At 48.2% G+C, this 7,426-nt stretch overlaps 1 protein-coding gene across 1 annotated transcript in view; it reads left to right on the top strand.

The window, feature by feature from the left end:
• Positions 1-5,974: 5,974 nt before the first annotated feature.
• The window catches only part of LOC140714725 (dual specificity mitogen-activated protein kinase kinase 6), an 80,886-nt gene continuing 79,434 nt past the window's right edge, over positions 5,975-7,426 (top strand). The window contains exon 1 of the mRNA XM_073026235.1: positions 5,975-6,020. The gene's annotated coding sequence lies outside the window, so the exon portion shown is untranslated. The remainder of the gene's footprint in view (positions 6,021-7,426) is intronic.

Below are 7,426 nucleotides of genomic sequence, written 5' to 3'. Positions count from 1 at the left end.
CAGGCGGCATCCAGTCGACGTTTCCAGCTGAGACCTCTCCTCAGGACTGGAAAGGAAGGGGGCGGAAACCAGATTAATGAGCTGGGGTGGGGGGAGGGAGGAATGAGGAAGGAGTCAAGATGGCAGCTGATAGGTGAGGGGGAAGTTGCGTTGGTGGGGGGGGAGGGGAGGAATGAAATGAGAAGCTGAGAGGTGATAGGTAGAAGAAGTAAAGGGCTGAAGATGAAGGAATCTGGTTGGACAGGACAGTGGACCATGAGAGGGAGGTGATAGGTAGAAGAGGTAAAGGGCTGAAGGTGAAGGAATCTGATTGGACAGGACAGTGGACCATGAGAGGGAGGGTTTCAGCATCGGCAGAGTTTCCTGTGTCTGTCATTCTTACTCAACCTACTTAAGATTCATTGTGTGCTTTTAAAGTTGCGTATTAGAATGTACAAGTGGTGGTTAAAGAAAATTGTTGTAACCCTCCCGTTAGACGTGGAGGATGAGGAAAGTCGTGAGCTGTGATTCGTAATTTCAGTGGTGGGGGGGGGGGGGGGGGGGGATCCATTCCTACAGTGACTATGGGCCTACCTGTGCTCAGCAATGAGGTGCAGGTTTGCGGGAAGTTGGCGCAGCGTTGCCGCAGTTCACGCTGCTGCCTCTGTAGCTGCAGTGAGCCCGGTTCAATCCTGCCCTCGGACGTCGTTGGCGTCCGCTCTCTGTGAGGTGGTGCCAGTTTGCCTTGGGCGCTGTGGTTGCCCCCCCACGTCCCAAAACCGAGCAGCTGGGTCAGGAGATGCCAGGAGCAGCCGACGCCGGGATCTGGAGCAACGAGCCGTCCGCTGGAGGAACGCAGAGGGTCCAGCAGCATCCTGTGGGAGGGGAAGTGATGTGCTGACATCTAGGGTGGAAACTTTGCATCAGGACTGGTCGTTTGGTTGCTTTAATGTGCCCCAAGTGTGGGTGGGTAGCAGGGTAATCGGGAAGGGGGGAGAAGGGCAGTTAATAGGCATCCAAGGGAACATGGGTTACAGGAATTAAAGATGATGCCTGGCCTGCTGGGATGGGTCTGCTGGGGGGGCTGGTATAGACCTGATGACTTGAATGGCAGCACATTAAGTGTGTGAGTGTGTCATGTTCTAAAAGAGGGAAAGCACCAAAATCTCAGGAGGAGATGCCACAACTCGAGTGGGGTCTGTTTTTCTAGAGTTGTGTTAGAGGGGGAGTTTCTTTACTCAGAGAGTGGTAGCTGTGTGGAACGAGCTTCCAGTAGAAGTGGCAGGTTCGGTATTGTCATTTAAAGTAAAATTGGATAGGTATATGGGCAGGAAAGGAATGGAGGGTTATGGGCTGAGTGCAGGTCGGTGGGACGAGGTGAGAGTAAGCGTTCAGCACGGACTAGAAGGGCCGAGATGGCCTGTTTCTGTGCTGTTATGTTTATATGGTTTTGAATGAATTGGGAAACTGACATCTGCTTGGATGTTGCAGAGGGTTGGTCTTTATTCCTGGAGCGAGTCCAGTCACCCTGTGTGTCTTGGAGGATAATTATATCGGGAAAAACGCATGGTATGTTTTCTCTCTGTGTGTGGGAAAGTGAAGAGGCGCACAGCCCAAAGTCCATCCTATCACTGAGTGAAGGCATTTTCCCCCACTGAGGTTGTGTGGAGACTGGAACCGAAGGTCATAGGTTAAGGGTGAAAGGTGAAATGTTTAAGGGGAAGGTGAGGGGGAACTTTTTCACTCAGAGGGTGGTGAGAGCGTGGAACGAGCTGCCAACTCAAATGGTGAGTGTGTATTTGATTCCAACAGTTTGAGAGAAATTTGGATAGGTCCATCAATGAGAGGGCTCTGACAGCTATGATCCAGGTGGATGGGAGGAGGCAGATTTACAGTTCGGCATGGGCAAGATGGGCTGAAGGGCCTGTCCTGTGCTGTAGTACTCTGTGACTCTCAGATCATTTTGGGCTGAAGGTACAAGTAGGTGGTGAGAAAGATGCCATTAAGCCAGAGATTGCTGATTACTGAATCCCAGAGTGTATGACTGGTCAAAGTAGAATCAATCTGTGCCTTCTGAAAGGGACTTGAGAGTAATTAGCAGAGCTCTGGAGAATGGGACTCATGGGATTGCTCTGCTAGCAGGTGGTAAGTGGGTTGAATGGCCTCGTGATGTGCTATGATAGAACTGTACAGTCGGCCCTCCGTGTCCACAGTTTCTGCATCTGCGGATAGAAAATACTCGGGGGGGGGGGGGGGGGGGAAAGTTCCAGAAAGTTCCAAAACGCAAAACTTGAATTTGCCGTGCGCCGAGCACTACGCTGAATCCACGCGAATGAAGTGACGTGCAGGCATACCCTTCTGTAGCCTCCCGCCATTTCACAGATCCTCAGTCTCTCTCCAGCACTCGTTGTTTGAGCGTTGTTCATCTCGCGTCTTGTTCGTTCGCTACTTGTGTTGTGAGTGAGAGGAAGGAGTTTAAGGCTAGTAAGGGATGGCTAGCTAGCTATGTAAAGCACTACAGCCTCAAGAACTTAAAGATTGCAGAAGAATCGGCATCGGCTGATGCCAAGGCAGTATCGGCATTCCCAGAAGAGTCACGATGGTTGTATCTGTACTGAATATGTACGGACTTTTTTTCTTGTCATTATTTCCTAAACAATACAGTATAGCCACTATTTGCATAGCATTTACATTGTATTGGGTATTATAAGTAATCTAGAAATGATTTAAAGTATACGGGAAGATGTGAGTAGGTTATATGCAAATACTACGCCATTTTATATGGGGACTTGAGCATCCTCGGATTTTGGAATCAGCGGGGGGTCCTGGAAACAATCCCCCACGGATACTGAGGGACGACTGTACTTTATTTTTAAATAAAATTGCTGAGTATGTAAAATGACAAATGCACATTATGAGCACTTCATGCACACGTGCTCTTGTACACTGTATGTACCACAGCATTTGTATACTTCACTTGTTATAATGTCATTAGTAGGTACCTGTAGTTTAGATATTTAGATCCCTGTGATTTTTCATCAGATAAAACTTCTATCAGAATTCCCCAACATCTTGGAAACTTTTATATTCTGACTACTGTGGACTATCCTCCTAATGAAAGCACTGTCAATTTGATTCCTGTCCCCCATACCTGCTCTTTGTTGTTATCATGTAAGACATTAGGCCATTTGGCTCATTAAGTCTGCTCTGCCATTCCATCATGGATGATTTATTATACCTCTCAACCCCATTCTCCTGCCATTTCCCTGTACCCTTTGACGCCCTTATTAACTGAGAACCTATCAACCTCCACTTTAAATATACCCAATGACTTGTTGTTCAGCACTCTCTGGCTAAAGAAATTCCTCCTCATCTCTGTTGCAAAGGGAAGTCCTTGTATTCTGAGAATACGTACACAGCGCTGGAAGAACTCAGCAGGTCAGGCAGCATCCGTGAGAAAAGAGTAGCCAACGTTTCGGGCCAAGACCCTTCATCAGGAATGGGGGGGAAGGGAGGGCCGAAGCCCAGTAATAGAGATAGGGGAGGGGGTAGGGCCTAGAGGCACCAGGTGGAAAACCAATCGGGGAAAGATAAAGGGGGAGGGGATAAGCATGAAAGAACTGTAGAGATAAAGAAGCAGAAAGTTGAAAGGGGAGAGAGACAGAGAGGGACCTGGGATAGGGGGAGGGGGAGGGAATTACCGGAAATTGGAGAATTCAATGTTCATACCACCAGGCTGGAGGCTACCCAGACGGTAGATGAGGTGTTGCTCCTCCAACCTGAGTTTGGCCTCATCATGGCAGTAGAAGAGGCCATGTATGGACATATCTAGATGGGAATGAGGCAGAGTTGAAGTGGGTGGCAACTGGGAGGTCCTGTCTATTATTCCTTACTCAGGTTGGAGGAGCAACACATCATCTACCATCTGGGTAGCCTCCAGCCTGGTGGTATGAACATTGAATTCTCCAATTTCCGGTAATTCCCTCCCCCTCCCCCTTCCCCTATCCCAGGTCCCTCTCTGCCTCTCTCCCCTTTCAACTTTCTGCTTCTTTATCTCTACAGTTCTTTCATGCTTATCCCCTCCCCCCCCCTTATCTTTCCTCTGATTGGTTTTCAATCTGGCGCCTCTAGGCCCTACCCTCTCCCCTATCTCTATTACTGGGCTTCGGCCCTCTCTTCCCCCCCATTCCTGATGAAGGGTCTCGGCCCGAAACGTTGGCTATTCTTTTCTCACGGATGCTGCCTGACCTGCTGAGTTCTTCCAGCATTGTGTACTTATTCTTTGATCCACAGCATCTGCAGTTGTATTTTTGTGTCTTGTATTCTGAGGCTGTGCCGTCTGGTCCTAGACTCCTGCACTATAGGAAACGTCCTCTCCACATCCACTCTTTATAGGCCTTTCAATAGGTTTCAATGAGATTCCCTTCATCATTGCTCTAAACTCAAGTGCGTACAGGCCAGGAGCCATCAAGTGCTCTTCGTACATGAATTGAATTATAATATTTAGTTATTCCTTTGTACTGATGCTTTGCTTCGAAATACTTGAACCCAGAATAAAATCCTTGGCACCTGTTTTCCATGATTTCGTGCACTCTGGCTTGGAACTCAGTGCTACAGTGAAGGTTATGATTCGGTTAGTGATCTAGCTGTCACCTTGTCCAAGCCCTGCTCACACTGGGCACCTTCATTCAGTGAAAAGTACACCTTCTCGGGTCCTTGAGAATTTTTCTAGTTTTTAACACCCTGCGTTTGCTCAGTGAGTGACCTGGGAGTTGCTGCAAGCTATTGAAAGAGGTTCCAAAACCAGAGGAACAATAGTTCACCTTTCCAGCCTTCTGTACTCTTAATTTCCAGGAATATTCAACGTCTGCTATTTTGTTTTGCATTTGCAGCACCCGCTGTCTTTTCTGCTCTTGATTTCAGACATTTTCAGCTTTATCCTTTTTTGTTTTACTTCTTCCACGGGTGGCGGGGTAACGATAGGGCGGTGTAAGGCGCTCCTTCCCTTCGCTAGCCTGCAGGTCACCCTTGGGCAAGGCTGGCACCTGCTTAACCTCTCTCGACTAGGGTCACATGAAGCCACGGGATCAAGTGATGGGTGGTCCTGGTTATGCAACCACTGACGATTTCTGAAGAGTATTGGTAATTGCTGTGGTTGTAAAGACACTGCCCAGAAAGAGGCAGTGGCAAACCGCTTCCGTAGAAAAATTTGCCAAGAACAATTGGTCATGAATAAGACCATGATTGCCCACGTTAAACGCCACAGTACATAACGAACAAACTACTTCTGCTGTTCAAGAACATGGAGCAGTACAGGACAGTCAGGTTCTTCGTACCACGCAGTTGGGCTGACCTTTTAACCTACTCTAAGACCATTCTTGGCCTTCCCTCCTACATAGGCCTCTATTTTGTTTCTAAAGTGCCCCAATATTCCTGGTATTATTCTCTCTCACTGTACGCCTTGTTCTGGTGGTAGTTGTTGCTTTTCAGGGGCAAGCTCCATCTGCTGAGTCTCGTGTCCCCACAAACCCTCCTTCCTCCATCCTTCTTCCCTCCCCTTCCCCTCTGTTATATCTGCGCCGGACAGCTACGTCAGTATGGCAGTAAGATTAAATGTTTCACTGGGCCAGGTTAATAGCGGTAAACGCGGGACAACTTGCAGCGTGTTTGCAGTGAACTGGGCCCGCCGAAGAGAGGGGTTTCTGTGTGTTGGAGGCCCAGTCAATTCACTGCGCGATCGTTCGGCCCCATGCGCAATTAATACATTCACGCGGTCGATCCGATTGGAATCAACCTTCAAAATTCTTTAATCGCCGGCTTTTCCCAATTCTACTCAAAGGCCGTTGTCTTGAAACAGTCCCGACCCCTGCCCTTTATTCACAACAGTTGCCCGAGCCTCTGAAGGGTTCCAGGGTTTTCTGATCTTGTTTCCTCTTGGGGTGGTAGTTGGAGGATGTTGTAGCTGAATTAATTGTGTTCATTCTGTCTGCAGCCCTCCCAGGGACCTGGACTCAAAGGCCTGCATTGCCATCGGCGAAAAGGTAGGATTCACTCGGCCTCGACCGTTCACTTGGCATCGTTGCCAGAGTAATTGCATGGTATTATAGGGCACTGCATCACCACAAACAGCTTTAAGGTCGGAATGTTTCATTGTCCGTTTCTTCTGGAGTTCTTGGAAAGTAAATAAAAGTGCGAGGAATCCTTAAAATGAAACATTGACATTGGAGAGTGTTCAGAGGGGGTTCACGAGAATGATTCCGGGAATGAAAGGGTTAGTGGATGAAGAGTGTTAGGCACCAGGTAGCCTCCAACCTGATGGCATGAACATCATTTTCTCTGAGTTACAGTAATTACTCCTCTCTGTTTTCTCTCCGTTCTCACCCCCCCTTCCCTCATATTCCATTCCCTATCCTAATCATCCTGTCACCCTTCCCACCACTTCCCTCTGCTTCCCCACCTCCTTTCCTTGACTCCATGGTCCACTGTCCTTTCCTATCAGATTCCTCCTTCTTCAGCTCTTAGTCTTTTCCACCAATTCCCTCCTAGCTTCTTACATCATCCCCCCTGCCCTCACCCACTCACCTCCCCCCCCCCCACACCTCACCTGGTCTCCCCTGTCTCCTGCCAGCTTGTATTCCACTCCCTCACCTACCTTACTTTAATTTCTGTACCCTACCTTTCCAGTCGCGATGAGGAGTCTGGGCCTGAAATGTTGGCTTTCTGTCCCCCTCCATAGATGCTGCCTGACTTGCTGAGTTCCTCTAGCACAGGGGTTCCCAACCTGGGTTCCACTAGCATTTTGTGTGTGTGTGTGTGTGTTGCCCAAGATTTCCAGCATCTGCAGATTATCTGTGTTGTTGATTTTGCTGCAGTGCTTGCTTTGACCACTTGAGGGGGCTGCTCCCCTATTCCCTGCCTAAAGTAGAACAGCAAGTGCACTTTGCTTCTTCACAGAAAGATTTTGAAGATTTCCCTGTAACCTGTGAGACTGTCTTTTCAATCATAAGGTTTAACTCTGATTGTATAAGGCTGCATGACAGTGTAAGGTGGGGAACTTCCCAGTGTGTAACTTGGAAATGCGTTTTGGTAGAAGGAATAAGGGCGGAGACTATTTGCTAAATGGAGAGCAAATTCCGAAATCCGAGGTGCAAAGGGACTTTGGGAATTCTCATGCAGGATTCCCTAAAGGTTAACCTGACTTGCAGGTTGGATCAGTAGTAATGATGGCAAATGCAATGTTAGCATTCATTTCAAGAGGACTAGAATATAAAAGAAAGGATGTAATGCTGAGATGTTATAAGGCACTTGCTCACTTCTCTAGCCTCGAGACAGGCTGTCTTCTTTTTTCTGGCCTCCAGCCACCGGTGGGCTCTGATTCTGACCCAGGCATACAGACGTTTGGCCTCCGTTCAATAAGTATCCACAAAACTTCTGTTATTATTTATTT

This window comes from Hemitrygon akajei, chromosome 22 (assembly GCF_048418815.1).
Source record: "Hemitrygon akajei chromosome 22, sHemAka1.3, whole genome shotgun sequence".
Taxonomy (NCBI): Eukaryota; Metazoa; Chordata; class Chondrichthyes; order Myliobatiformes; family Dasyatidae; genus Hemitrygon; species Hemitrygon akajei.
This window is presented reverse-complemented; position numbering and strand designations above follow the sequence as displayed.